This window comes from Sus scrofa, chromosome 11 (assembly GCF_054392235.1).
Source record: "Sus scrofa isolate SSC_HxYL_T2T_F1_AM1 chromosome 11, Sscrofa_HxYL_maternal_Yorkshire_Landrace_v2.0, whole genome shotgun sequence".
NCBI lineage: Eukaryota > Metazoa > Chordata > Mammalia > Artiodactyla > Suidae > Sus > Sus scrofa.
Genome location: NC_139393.1, coordinates 7,222,692 through 7,237,262, shown reverse-complemented (window position 1 = coordinate 7,237,262; position 14,571 = coordinate 7,222,692). Strand labels below are relative to the sequence as shown.

The 14,571-nt window shown below is 52.8% G+C and overlaps 1 protein-coding gene across 4 annotated transcripts in view; it reads left to right on the top strand.

Moving 5' to 3' along the window:
* Positions 1-14,571, top strand: part of SLC7A1 (solute carrier family 7 member 1) — a 66,688-nt gene that overhangs the window by 6,606 nt on the left and 45,511 nt on the right. For 2 of the 4 annotated variants that reach the window (XM_021065162.2, NM_001012613.1), the window contains 1 exon segment: positions 8,989-9,060. The exons of 1 other annotated variant lie outside the window; for it this stretch is intronic. The gene's annotated coding sequence lies outside the window, so the exon portion shown is untranslated. 4 annotated transcript variants of the gene reach the window in all.

Sequence of the window (14,571 nt, the reverse complement as noted above, 5' to 3'; positions counted from 1 at the left end):
TAGCCTGGGAACCTCCATATGCCACAGGTGTGGCCCTAAAAAGTAAAAAATGAAAAAATAAATAAAAAAGAAAAAATGGTTCTTAAAGTTAGAATACACATTGTAAAAAATTTGGAAACTACAGGAAAGTAAAAGGAGAAAAGAAACACTCTCTGGATGGCCACATGGTGGCTGAGCGCCTGGCCAGGTTCACGTGCTTGCAGGGTGGGTGACCTGGTCACCCAGACCTGTGCCCTCAGCACGGAGGGCAGGAGCCCGTGCTGAGGCCTGGGGCCTCAGGGACAGCAGGTGCCAGGTCTGGAGCATCCGCCTTTCATGCCCCGCCCACCCCCCAGGCCGCTGCCCACCTGAGCAGGCCAGCTTCACCCTCTTGGGGTGGGGATGGGTGGAGATCGTTATGAAATCCCCAGAACTTGTTCGAGACTTGAAAGGAAACATGGCAGGTCCTCTCTTGTCTGACACGCAGCCCTGGCTTCCGAGGCTAAGCCCAGGCCTCGTGGAGACATCAGTCGTCTTGGCGAGTCGCTCGTGGTTGTTTTAAGAGCCTCTGGGCCCCTCCCGGCGGGCCCGTGGACCGGTAAGGGGAAGAATTCCAGACTCTGAATCGTACTCTCTGCCAGCGACCGTGCTGCCCACCGGTTCCGGGGGCAGGTTCCAGACCACTGCGTGCAGTGTGGCTCTGGCTCCTACGTTCCACTTGTCGAAGCTGTCCCCTTTGTCATCACCCGCAGTACCCAGGGGTCCCCCTTCTTCCCAGCCCGGCAGGGGTCCTCGCTGGGGGAGGCTGGTTTCTGGAACAGTTTTGTCCTTCGGAGCTGCCTTGTCCACGTCCCCGGCTTGCCTCGTGTGCACCTCAGTTTCCCCGAGCTGTGAATCCCACACCGTGAGTGGAAAAGGGCCTCTGAAGGTCACGATCAAAAGCCTCAAGTACTTTTCCATGTTTGTTTTCCCTCCTCCTGCCCCAGACCCCTCCTGGAAGGCGCTGGCCTGGACCGGGCCTGCGCTGGGCAGCCGCCCAGACGGGACGCCCCGCTGGGCCACGGAACTCCTAACCTGGACGGGCCAGGACTGGAGGCTGCTCTTCAAAGAAGCCCTTTGAAGTGCAAACATTTCCTTTCCTGAAAAGAAGGGAAATTGAAATGAAAACGTATTGTTCTGTGCAGACAATGTTCTCTTGGATCAAAGAGGGCGTGGGGCTTATAAAATGAGATGCACACATTAGGCCAAACCGTGGCTCGCGGGGACGCTGTGAGTGTGTGGAGGTCCCCTGTCCTGGTCCGTCATAGGTAAGGTCGGGGCTTCCTTTTTTTCCCACTTAGGGCCCTAAATCTGGGTCTGACATGCTGTGCTTAATTAACTGTCTCTCTCATTGTGTTTTTACCACGTGGGGGGCGTTTAGAAATGTCTTTTGGGTAAGTTATGACACCATCCACGATGGAATATCATGTAGCCGATAAAAGTGGTATTTTCAGGGAACACTTGATCTTTCGGGAGAAACTTTACTGTTAAAAGTGAAAAAAACCTGGATGCCCTTTCCATTTTCACGTTTATCTTGATAGATGGGATACATGTATTTGCACAGAAAGGAAACCCTTAAGATCAAGCTTTGCTTTGTTCACCGCTGGGTGTGGAGCATCTGCATTAGTGCCCACCGGGTATTTGTGAGTGGATGCTTTCATAATTAGTGAAATAACAATATATTTTGAAGGGGAGGGGATGTCTTTGAGCTAAATAGTAACATTTTGGCAAGTCGGAGGAGCAATAAATTATTTAAAATTTCTGTGGTCGTTCTGCCCCAGCATCTCGATGTGGGGTTTATTTTAATTTTTTTGGTATAAATATGTATTGCCTTTTGTACTTTGATACAAACCGTCCTGAGTCAGTGAGTGACGGCTCTAGTTTTAGCATAATTGGGTCCTGCTGAAATCAGAGTAATCAGGGTCAACAGCTTTTCCTGGGTTGGTTACGAGGCACCTTAACAGACGGGTTGGTCAAGGCTGCTCGATGGCTAAGGCGCTGCTCGTGTCCCACTGTCGCAGCTTGACTCTCCTGTTGAGCAAAGGCTTTGCCTGATTTGCCCAGGATTTCTCATTTTCAAACGCTACCACCAAGACACACTAGGAGGCTGTACGTGGCCCTTTTCCTGATTTAGAAAGTTCTTTAGAAACACAGCCTCTTAGGGGGCATCGTGGGGTGGCCTTGACAAGGGCCCTGGTCTCAGGGATTTCGCCTCGCAGCCCGAGCCTCTCCCTGGTGAGATGGTTTCCTTTCTCCCTCAGAAGGACGCAGGCACTTAAGCTCCAGTGCCTGATGCTCGCGGGATTCTAGAAGCCCCCCCTGGGAAGGCTTCCTCGGGGCTCTGCTGGGGGAGGGCTGTCCCGAGGGTGGCGACCCCCAGCCTCCTGGGCTTCGGTCCACACTAGGAAATGAACTGACACTGTGCTCAGGAGCGCACCCAGAGACCCGTGTAATGACACACAGACTAAAATGAGCCTTGCTCCCCGGCAAGCCTCCTTCTTACACCTGCAGGGTACTCGGAAAACTTCCCCCCCTTCTGTTGCATTGCAAAAGTCCTGGTGGCGACTCACCGCTTGCAGACACAGCTGGCCCTGGGCGTGCTGGCCTGCACGTCACCTTCCCTCCTCCGTGGTGTCCTGAATCTCACACTCGCCAGACAACACAGGAGGCGTTCTCCGTGCACACCGGGTTGGACAAAGCCAGTCGGAGGGAGGAGGTTTCTTTTGGCAGTAATTGAGGGTTTCTGGCTGAAGTGGACGTTATGCTCTGTGGTGATTCTCCAGGAGGCAAATAGGGGCACCGGGCAGGACCCGTCTCAAGTCCCCGTGTGGTTTCTGCTGGCCCGAACCTGGGCAGCTCTGGCCTCAGCTGCCCTCCCGCACCGCCGTCCTGAAGGCGGCCAGGCTGTGTGCGATTGTTTCTCAGCCGTGACCCAGACATTTGTTCATCGTAGCACTTGGGCTTTTTGTGGTCATTCTTTATTCATTGTCATTTGAGGAAGAGCCCATCCGGAGGGCGTGCCTTCTGTTCAGCGTGGAGGGTTTGTGAGGAGAAGGATTCGCTAATAGAAATACTAATTTTTGGACTCTACAGTCTGATGGATTTAAATTGAACAGGGCACTGAAAACATCATATTACCAACAGCAAGCATACCATTAGATAGTTCTTGAAGTGGTTGCGTGGATTTTATGTAATTTTAAATCTTATTCGAGAAGTGTTTGATTTTTTTTTTTCTTAGAAAATAAATATTCCTTAAGTAACAAGTCTGTGTGTAAAACTTTAAAACCATTATAAATCAGGGGAACTGATTCTATGGAACAGGAGCGCAGGGACCACAGAATTAGAACAAGATAAATCACCTCGTTTATTGAAACAGCATGCAAGTATCTGTCCTTGTCTCTTGTAACGTCTTTTATTTACTATGTTCCTTAATAAATTTATTGTTAAGAATTCAGTCTTAATTTATAGTCTTTTCAAAATTCATCTGTAAGTTGCAGCTATTGCCATCGCTGTTGTTGGTTTGTGGGAAGAATCCTCATGAACTTGATTTTATGCTGTTACGTGTGTTAACACTGTGTGAAACAGAGGATAATCTATAATTATAATTGCATAACATGTCCCACATAAAGCTATAACCTCACATTTTTAGCAGCTAGTTTTTTGTTTTTTTTTTTTTTTTTTTTTTAACTCTTGTTGGAAGACATTTATTTTTCCCTAGGGGGCAATCTTTGGCAATATCAAGCAAGATCACTCGTTAATTCTTTGAGTCATCTGTACTGAATGGGGAGGAATGTTATGCTAGTCCCAGAGTTTGATGCAATCAGGATTTTGGAAAACTATCAGGTGTAATTTGTGCTGGGATTCAGGCCTAATTACTGAGAGCCTCGTAGTCTGTGGGCCGGTGAGTCACGGCGCGGGCATTGCCACCTTGACTTTCTCGGGCAGTGAGTGGAGAGAACACACTGCCTCCAGCGGAGCTCTCGCTGAATCACCCTGGAGAGCCTCTGGGTGGGTGGGAGCTTGGGGCCTCTTAGGGGGCTGCTGGCTCTTGCCCCCACCCCCTCGCAGGGGCCTCTCCAGCAAGGTGTGTGGCTCTGCATGGATGGAAATGCCATCTTGCCCTGGAGAGGCCCCGGTGGGGGGGAGGACAGGGGGAGAGAAGCGCAGCCTCCACTCTGATGCTTTGTTCAAATGAGTGATGACTGGAGATTTCTGGAACTGCCCTGGCTGTGGTTGGCTTTATTATGCGTGTGCCCGAGGGCCGCCCCCCTGCTCCGTCTGGACCATGCTCTCTAGAGGACCTGCGGGTACAGACTGCACACTCAGGGGGAACACATAGGGGTTGGGCCAGATGTGACAGCAGGGGCCACAGTTAGGATGGAGAAGAGGCATCTGAGTAAGTAGGACGTTTGATCTGCCTGATGCAATAGTGCCTGTCACATCCTGAAGTCAGAGCTCAGTGTCTAAACCACCTGGACAGGTGTGTGCACACAGACCGGGGGGGCGGGGCTTGTGCACCTCCCACAGCTCTGTTTCCGGTTTGGGGCCGAGTGTCTTGCCAGCTCAGGACGCGCGGTAACTGGCGTCTGTCAAACTGCTGGCACCTGCACCAGGTCACGGAGACCTCAGCCACCGGGGATTGCATGCTCCTTGCAGCCAGGCCCAGCTGTGGTCCCCTTGGTGGCCCCCGGGCCCAGAGCAGTGCCCAGTGGGGTAGATGCTCAAAAGATGTCTTTTCCGGAACCTGAGTGCTTGCTGTGCCCAGGCCGTTTACCTCATGCCCTCGGGGTGGGAGGGGCCTGGGGCCGTTCACCTCCCACCAGCCTGGTTATCTGTTTGCCACCAACTGCAGATAGGAAGTGGTCGGTCAGGCCTGGAGGTGGAGCTCCCAGTGGGGAGAAGCGATAGCCAAGGCCCGGCAGCAAGAAGGGACAGGACAGCCCAGAAGGAGACCAGCCACCGCCGCCTCAGGTCGTCCATGTGCACCTGTGTTGGGCCACCTGCAGCCCTGCCTCAGTTTCCCCATCTGCAAAACTGCAGGCGGTGACACTCCCCACTTTATGCTCTGGAGACACCCAAGAGTCCTCTGAAATTCCGTCATCTAAATGTTCCTTCTCACCAGGGAAGTGAAGAGGGCAAAGTCATGGGAATGCCATGTCATTACGTTCACGTGTGCTGGGTTTTGTTGTGACTGTGTCATCTGGTTCATTAATTCATCTGCTCGGTGGAAGGCTCCCTGTTAAATCGTACATAGAAACAGCGACTGCGTTTTTCTTTAGAATTCGGAGCTTGTGATCACTTCTGTAAAAGACTGTGAGCCAAGACCAGACCTTCCTGGAGGGCCGTGGAGGGCGGTGGTGATCACGAGGCCTTGGGTAGCTTCTGCATTTTGCATCCTGCCTGTACTGCTTTATGAAATCCCACCACGGCGTTGTGTCTTGGGGAAAATCAGATTGAATTCACGGCGCCTCATGCAGGACTGTAGAGGGTATTTTACAGTCACCGTTCTTACATGTTCCTGTCTCGAGAAACTTGGCCCTTGTCTGTCTCGGCAGGTGTTGGGATGAGCAGCGAGTTACACAGGTGAGCCCTTGCGGTTGGGCCCATGAATGGTCCCTCTGCTTTCCCACCCCATCACCTTGGCAGAAAGGGAGCCTCCATGCGCTGAAGGGGACATGACTTTATAGTTCAGCAAAGCAGCCAGTGAGAACGTTGTGCTGTGTGTTCAGGTGTGCAGAGTGCCTATAAAGGAGGAGGGCACACCCCCCCAGCCCAGGGGACGCACCTCCCGCCTGCTAGTGGATTGTCTGAACGTGATGACAGGTGACCTGTGGGACAGGGGTGTTTATGAATGTGCCGGGAGTCAGTTGTGGTGACAGGAGGGGAGCAGGCGCTTGATGGAAGGGGCGAGGCCAGAGTCCTTTGTTCCCTGCTGCCTAACCGTGAGGTCCCCCTGGGGACTCTCCCTACCCTCTCCTCCAGGTGCTCCCAGGCTGGCCTCCCCTGCAGATAACCTGGCCTGGAGTCCAGAGGTCTTTTTGTCACCGGCAGAGCCCAGACTGAGTGACCCCTGGGCAAGCCCCAGCCCTCTGGGCCATGTCCTCTGCTTCTGGATTCGGAAGAGATGGGACTAGGATACTCGCTTGGGGGTTTCCAGCCCTAAAGAGGAATCAGGTGACAGTCCGTGACTTTGGAGCCACCAGAGAGCTCCGTGTAGCAGTTTGGTGTCCAAACTGTGCAAGGGCACGCTGAGTGGGGCAGCGATTGTCTGGTGGAGCAGGAAGCAGAAGGTCTGGTGTTAGGACGCCGATAGAGAGTTTGATTGAAAAGTGTCACTCAGCCTGTGTGAGCCCAGAAATGTTGAGTGCGGTGATCTGTGTGACCAGAAGGAGAGAGGGGCTCTTATTTTAAAAAAGGGCACCTGGTAACCAGCATCCACACGGTCCACCAGACTTGCACTGTCGGAAGAGCCGGTATGTTTCCCCAGAGCGCCTCTGGGAAGAGCCAGCGGCCTTGGACCAAGGATTTCAGGGTCTGATGCAACACTCGTGGCTGCTTACCCATGGTCAAGGGCAAGGACTTCCTCCTGGGCAGCCGCGTCCTGTGGCGCGTGTGGGGTGTCTCCTGCGGAGGTTTTGGCATGTTGGGATCGGCCGTGAGACGTTTCATCCCCCACCCATCTGACCAGGGAGAAAGCTTGAGAGAGGTTCTTTTTCAAAAGGATTAGGCAGCTGTACACATCAAAATATATGCAGGCCCCATCAAAGGAAAAAGAAAGCAAGCTTGCTGGGTTAACCCAGCCAGCGTGAACGAGGATGGAGCATGTCAGCAGCAGCAGCAAAGCCCAGCTGAAGCCCTGGGCTGTGATTCTAGAAGGAGCCGTCTTCTGCTGGACACGCTTCTTTTGGAAAATCTTTCTCAGTGTCTTGTTTTTGCTTCCTCGCTTCCTCTGAGAGACACTTGTCCACAGTGGGTGGTCTCCAAGGTGGGAGAGAGAGGGGAGGGGTCCTGCCTGCTTCGGGCACTGCGGGCAGAGAGAAGGACAGGCGGGGCTCTTTAAAGTTTGCTGCTTTGGCTGGGCTGGCACGGGAAACCAGTGTGGGGGATATTGAAGGGCCACCACTTTTCTAGCCCTGGGGCTCCGGGCTCACGGATCACCTGTCTCCCAGGAAAAAATAGCCGACCGGAGCAGATGTCCCAGACTTGTGTTCCCTCTGCAGCCTCGTCTGCGTCTGGGGTGGGCCAGCCTGGAGACAGAGGCTCCCCCCCCTCCGGGCGCCTTTCCTGGGCCTCAGCTGCAAGGATCCCCCGAAGGGCGTTCTGCAGAGGGTCCCTTAGATGTGCCGTGGTCCAGGGTCTGAGATGACAGCGCTCTCCTATTTCCATATGCAGATGCGCGAATGTAATAACACCACGCCCCCCTACTGGGCAGTGCACCCTGGGCTACGCCACCGAGTTCATGTGAGGGTCAGAGGAGGACAAAGGATGGCAAACGGTCATATCCGCAAAAAAGACTTCAATTGTACGGCCGCAGGTCAGATGCTTAAATATCTGCTCTCTGGACAGAAGCCCAAGGAGGATTGTCTTACAGGAGAGGGAGGTGTCTAGGCTGCAAATCCCCAAGAAGCCCTGGCTCTGCTTTAGGGATGGAGGAGCGCTGGTGAGATAGCTGAGTGGGTGACCGGCCTGGGCCGCCTGGCGGTGCTGCTGGCCGAGGGAGGTGGGACCCGAGTTCCAGCCTCCGCAGGCCCCTGTGAGGGTTTACTGTCAGTGCTGGCGGTGGGCTTGTCCCTCGGGACTTGGAACTGTCTCAGCACAAAGCAAAAGCACACGATGCCTTCCGCGCGGGTCCCCGACAAGCCAGTAGGAGCGGGGGCGGGGGCACGCGCGGGCACGAAGGACGTCAGCGCCCGCTCGGCTGGCGCACGGGTGCCGGGCTTATCCGGGATCTGGGACACGCTCTCGGGGGATGTGCCTGCGTACAAAGCTTGCTCTGTGAGCTTCTCCAAACACTGGAGTCTTGACCAGAGTGGGCCAGGTTTGACCAAGATAGGCTTTCTTCCGTTCTTGGCTCTCGGAGCCTGGCTGCGCGGCATCTCAGGGAACAGGCGAGCTGGGTGCCTCATGCGCCCGTCCGAGTCGTCTGGTTTCCACTCTCCGGTCCTTAGGAAGTGAGGTCCAACCCCAGGGTGGGCACAGCCTTGTCGTCTGAACCAGGAGCCTCTTGGAAGTGAGTTCTGGAAGATTCCCCGGCTCTCTCCCGGGCGTTCTCCTCCCCCTCGGAACACTCCTTGCAGCGAGAGCCCCATCCTCGCCTCTCCCGCCTCTCCGTGTCCCCCGTGGCCTCTGCCACTGGTGGGTGCGGGGAGCGGCTGCATGCATTTGGCTCATGTGGCCCCGCGGACTGACCCTGCGGGGTGGGAGCACGATGTCAGAGCCGGAGTCCAGCCAGGTCACTGGCCCGATGCTGAGAGGAGCACAGTCAGCTGCAGAGAGGGGGTGGCGCAGGGGAGAGGCGCAGGGCACCTGCAGCCCCCCTGACTGCCGAGGTCACTGAACCTTTAGCCACGGCAGACCCCCAGGGCCAACAGACCACATGTGTGTGGAACAGTGTTTGAATTCTAGAAGTGATCTGTGTTTCTGTGTTGCTGAGTTGTAAAGTTTCATCCTGGCATTTGATGTAGGTAATTGTAGCCTTGGGGATAACCAGCCGGGCCAAGGGCTCCTCTCCCCCAGAGCCACCTGGATGGAAGCAGAAGCAGCAAAGTTGGGGTGCTGGACAGACCTGGGGTCCCACCTCGGAACCTGCATCCCTCAGGTGGTCACCGCCTCCCGGACTGCCTGGGGCCGGAGGGAGGGGCCAAGCCCAGCTCTCAGCCCAGAGCCGCACCCTTAGCCCCTGGTGGACGTTACCAAGTAGCCATTCATTCCCTTGGTCCACACTTCTCATCCTTCCGTTTCCTTTTTAAGGTTGCTAGACGCAGCGCGTTCGTTGTCTGGAGAGATCACAGGACCCTCCTCCAAGGCTGCGCAGCAGAGCAGGTAAGGCCATCGACGGAGGCCCAGCAGGTGACCTGGAAGAGCTTCCCTCCAACCCTGACATCCTACAGCCCCACGGAGCGCTGTGGGTTTGATGTGAGATGGAAGTCGTTGGTGTCAGCCTTTAGAACACAGGGAGAACCGGGACCCTAAGAAACAGTGATACAGAGCAGTGACTCACCCCGATGTTTAGACTGTGTCAGTTGCCCGACTGGGTAGCTGATTCCTGCTGTTAGAACGTTGTCTGCCTGGGATGGTCCTGAGGTTCTTCCCACCTGCAGGAAGCTTGAGACTCCGTGACTCTGCCAGTGCTCTGAATTTGTGCTCTCATTCGCAGGAACACTCGGAAACACTGAGCATTAGTGGTGTTTGGGGAAAATTAATAATGCGAAATGTACCTCAGCTCTGCATGGGCAGTGAGGGGCTGGCAGGTCCTGCCTTGGAAGGTGCAAGGCAGTGGCAGGTGACCAGAGCTGGCACCAGTGTCCCTCACATCAGGACAGAGAGAGATTCCTTTGGGCCAAGTTTGAAAAACCGAGACCTGAGACTCCATTTGAATGTAAGCTTTTCAGGCCTTGTTGCGGAGAAATCCTTGGGTTTAACTTGTACATTATACTCACCTTCAGCTTGAGTCCTTTCCCTCCATCGCAGTCCTTTCCTGAACTGGAGCAGCAGAGGCGTAGAGCACATTTATTTGATGCAGGTGATGTCGCCAAAAGCTCAACACAGCTTTCACTTTGCCCAGGCTCCATTCGTTTGTAAAGTCTAAATTGGGTGCCTTTCATGCTGAATGGAAAATTCACAGGAGCAATGCAAATAAAGGTTTCTTTGTAGAAATACAAAATATGCTCGGGGGAGTTCTGTCATCATGGCACAGCAGAATCCAACTAGGAACCATGAGGTCTCGGGTTCGATCCCTGGCCTCACTCAGTGGGTTAAGGATCTGGCGTTGCCCTGAGCTGTAGTGTAGGTCGTAGATGTGGCTCAGATCCTGTGTTGCTGTGGCTGTGGTTTAGGCCCGCAGCTGTAGCTCCAATTGGACCCCTAGCCTGGGAACTTCCATATGCCACAGGTGTGGCCTGAAAAAGCAAAAAAAAAAAGCTCGAGGTTTATCCTAAGTTAGAAGAGGTACACAGTACTCTTATAAAAAATATGTCTTATTTTTCTAAAGTGTCTTGTTTTCATGAGGCGTCCTTGGGACTTCTTCCAGGGCAGAGCAAGGGAAATTGGCACAGGGTTGAATAATAGTTTTACGTGTAAATAAGAAAATTGTGGTGTTCTCAGATGTTTGTTTGATTAAGTGCTCCCGTAACTAAAGAATAGCTACAACTGTTACACAAAGGGACATAGAAAAAAATGGATTTGGAACTACCTTCGCTCTGGTTTGAGAGGTGGTGGCCTTTCTCCTCTGCTCTGTGCCTGTGAATCTTAACACGTGCTGCACTGGGTAGACTAGCAGGTGTCTTTGTTCACTTGTTTGGTTTGGACCCAGCACAGATGCTGGTGTTTCATACTAGAAAAATCCTCAGGTGCCAAACTGCCTAAAGAGCAAAGAATATTCGCTGCTGCGGCAAGTGCCACGGAATATGCAAGATGTACCCTGGACTTTGACTTTCAATGAGATACAAGATTTCGTTGAGAACAGCTTCTTGGAGAAGTACACATTCATTCATTCATTCATTCCGCAAACATCACTTGGGTGCCCATAGGGCTTCCCTAAGTTAGCGAAGTGCTGGCTTTTATGGGGCACATTCTGTGGGATCCTCTGTAGACAGTGAAGATACAGGCAGTTGGCTGAGAACCCACTTGCTTATGATGAAGCCGAGGAGAGAGAATGCCAGACTTTTTGCACCTGTTTTCAACCCTCGGAAAACTAAGTTCCTACTAAAACTGGGCACTTTCAGACAATCTTTTTGTTTTTTTAAAGTGACTTTTCTTTTTTCCATTATAGTTGGTTTACAGTGTTCTGTCAATTTTCTGCTGTACAGCAAAGTGACCCAGTCACACATACACACACACATTCTTTTTCTCACATTATCCTCCATCGTGCTCCATCACAAATGACTAGATAGAGTTCCCAGTTCCACACAGCAGGATCCCATTGCTTGTCCAGTCCAAAGGCTGGATAACCCCAAGACAATCTTTTTCTCATGAAACAACCTGATGGTCTGTCATCAGCCCCCACCCCTGGTGTCTCTGAAACATTTCATGTTCTTGGCCTCTCCCTTGTCCTGCAGACTCTCCTTCTGTAGGTCTCTGGCAGAAGCTTCCTCCACGTGCATGGGGGGGTCTCGTCAGATGGCGACCTTAGCACTCACTGGTCTGACGAGCCTGGTCTGTGGAACTCAGGGCTGATGGGCAGGGCATGGAGGGCCTGGGTTGGGGGGGGGTTACCAGATCGAGCCAATCAAAATGCTGGATGGATACCCAGTTAAATTGGGATATGCCATTAAATCTGAATTGTAGATAAGCAATGGATACTTTTTTAGTATAGCTTTTTTTATACTAAAAAAAAATTTCTAGTCAGTATTTGGAACATAATTATGAGATACTTGGGACAGGCTTATGCTAAACCAGTATTCATTGTTCACGTGAAATTCCGATTTAAATGGACATCCTGTATTTGATCCGGCCTTGTTTTGGACACAGGACATTTTGACACACTGTTCTGATCGGAGGATATTTTGACTCTTGTTTGTGAATCTAAATATTTTCTATGTATCGCTGATGAATTTTAAAGGATCAAAATGTTTCCCTGAGTGAACTTCAGTTTAAGTCATTGATTAGGTTTTTAGAGTACAGATAAACCATTTAATTTTTGCATTTTTCTGAAATTATTTTCTTCAGGATAATCTGTATTCCATTTATATATCCAGGAAAGGTTTTCTGCATTTACTAGCCATTAATCCATAGCTGAGTCTAGTGAACTTCGCTTCTGCCCCTCTTTCTTTTGTGCCATTAACTCCTTCCAAGTCCATTTTTTTCTAGATCAAATTTGGCAGGTTTGAATTTTTAGCATATTCAGTTGGCCTTGGCCAGTTGTGGGTGTGTTGCTTGCTTCTAGTTGGTGTGGTTGGTTAGCGAGTTCACTAGCGTGAACCAGCGCTGGTCTCCAGTATTGCTAATGCACTGCTTTTATGTGTCTCTGATCACTTGCTGTTTGATAAACCAGAGCAGAACGCGAATGGTGGGGTCAGAATGGCAGGTCACAGCCTCTTACCTGGGCCCCACCCTCACCGCACACTCAGTGCCTCCAAACCTGAACCTGGATTTTGCCTCTTAATGCGTCCTCAGGCTTCCAGTCACTCAGGCTTGAGATTTTAGAGTGACGTCTGACTCATTCCCATTCTTGCCTCTCGTACTCAATAATTTATCACGTCCTCTCGGTCCTTCCTCCTCCATCTGTCGCATCCATCCTCTTTCCTCTGGGCCCTAGAGAACCCTCGTGGTTTCTTTCAGCTTTCCCACCTCCGTCTTTGGGAAAGCCTCCTACACGTCCTTTCTCCCCGCTTCACTCACGAGGCAGGGAGCACACAGCCTTCTCTGTGCCCTGCAGCTCCTAGCAGACCATGCGCGTGCAGCCAGCGCTCCCTAAGCAGCTCTGAATGGCAGGTTCCCGGGCCCTGGGGTCCTGGCGGCCTGGCGGTGGGTGGGGCTGCGCTGGGGGTGGGCGGGGCCGGGGCAGGTCAGGTGGTCCAGCGGCGGGCCCGCCCTCCTCCCGCAGGTAGGCTCGGCTCTGGGAGCGGGTGCCCCTGGCCGCCGGCCATCTGGCAGCCTTCCGGTGACATTTCACTCTGACCTTCCCTTTGAAGAAGGGTTTTGAAACAACATTGTACACATAAAGGTCAACAAAGAAGAGTGGATGATGTGCCGATAGAAACCTAAGTTAAAAGGCAGGAAGCGGGGCTGCTTAATATAACCAGGTTGCAGGGGATGCGTGGAAAAAATGCCCTTGAAATGATTCTTTAATCATTTGTCTTCACAGACGTGAAGTGGGACACAGAAAACAAACATTTCCATTCAATGTATGTACAGTTTGGCAAAACAAATAACTGGGCTTTGTGAGCGTCCAGACCTCCCGGGAGGAGGAAAGCAGGTTCTCACCCGGGCGCTCGCTTTCCGCCCAGTTCGGGTGGGAAAAGCCACTGCCCCGGCAGAGCAGGTGAAGCAGAGCGTTTCCTAGAATGTCCAGATACGGCCCAGGAGCCAAACAGAGGAAGAGGCCTCGGGCGGGAGTGGTGTCAGCCCACAGCCCGGGCTTTCTGGCTTGCTCACTTGTGAAGGAGGCGCCCTGAGCAGCTCCGGGCTCCTAAGTGACAACGGAGACCCATACCGGTCATAGTCACCACCAGCCCCCGACACATGCTCAGCCTGCCAGACGATTTCGGCACAGAGCGACCTTTTTAGTATGTTAAATTCTGAAGTATGTTCAACGCGGACACATCAGCGCTCACTACCCATAGGCGGTACCCATCAGGGGCCCAGCAGGAGGCAGATGGTGCTCCTGTCAGGTGATGGAGCCAAGTTTAGTGTCTGATTTCACATCTTTTCCGTGGTGCTCTGTTTATGAGAGTAGTACAGAGTTTTCTTTTTATGTTTTGTTTTTTAATTCATCCTGAAACGTGGCTTCCTTTAAGGAACAGTGTGATAAAAAAAAAAATCAGTGCGCATGTGTGCAGATCTGTTCTTGGGGGTGGTGTGCTGGGAGCCTGGTTTGGAACTTTTGAGACCCTCTCTGCTTCCTTCCCAGGACTGGCTCCCCTGATCATTTCCTATTTCATTTGTAGCCTGGGGGACCGCTTCACGTAGATGAAAATGTTCTCAAGAAGCTCCTCAGGAAGCAATGTTGTGTGTTTGGTGGCCAGAGCCATTTGTGAATTGAGTCCCGGCCCAGAGATGGCTGGTGTGCAGTGCCCCTCCTGGGAGAACGGCCCCCTGGGCGGGAACCCTTTGGAGGCATAGACCTCTCCCTGCCACGTGTGGAACTGCAGCGACACAGCCCGCGATTTAGCCCCAGGAGAGCAAGTTAAGTCTATCAAAGGACAGAAATTCAGAGGCCAAGGCTTGCAAGTGCTTGCCTGATTCCCTGCGGGAATGGCAAGGCTGGTACAGGCAGGCGCCTCGCTCCTGGACCCAGGCAGCTCCCCAGCCCCATCCAAGGCTCACTTTGTCTTCCTCGGCTGCTTCCAGAGCTGCGGCATCATCAGGGACGCCTCCGTGGGAGGAGAGTGGCGGGCAGACACCTGCCCACAGGGAGTTGTACCCAGCGCTTGTAAATGCCCAGGAGAGCAGCGTGAACTCACCTGTCAGGTGTGCCTTGGCAGTCAAGAGGCTGCCGCCCAGCCTTGGGAGTGTTCTGAATATTCAGTGCAGGAAGTCTCCCCAAATTTGCCTCCTTCTAGCATCCCAAGCTGGGCCTGTCTTTTCCCTGTCTCCCCGGTGATGTTTTTACCCCGAGCGCACCTTAATGGTCTTAGAAAATCGTCTCTTAGTGCCAAGATCTTTTGCTGCCTG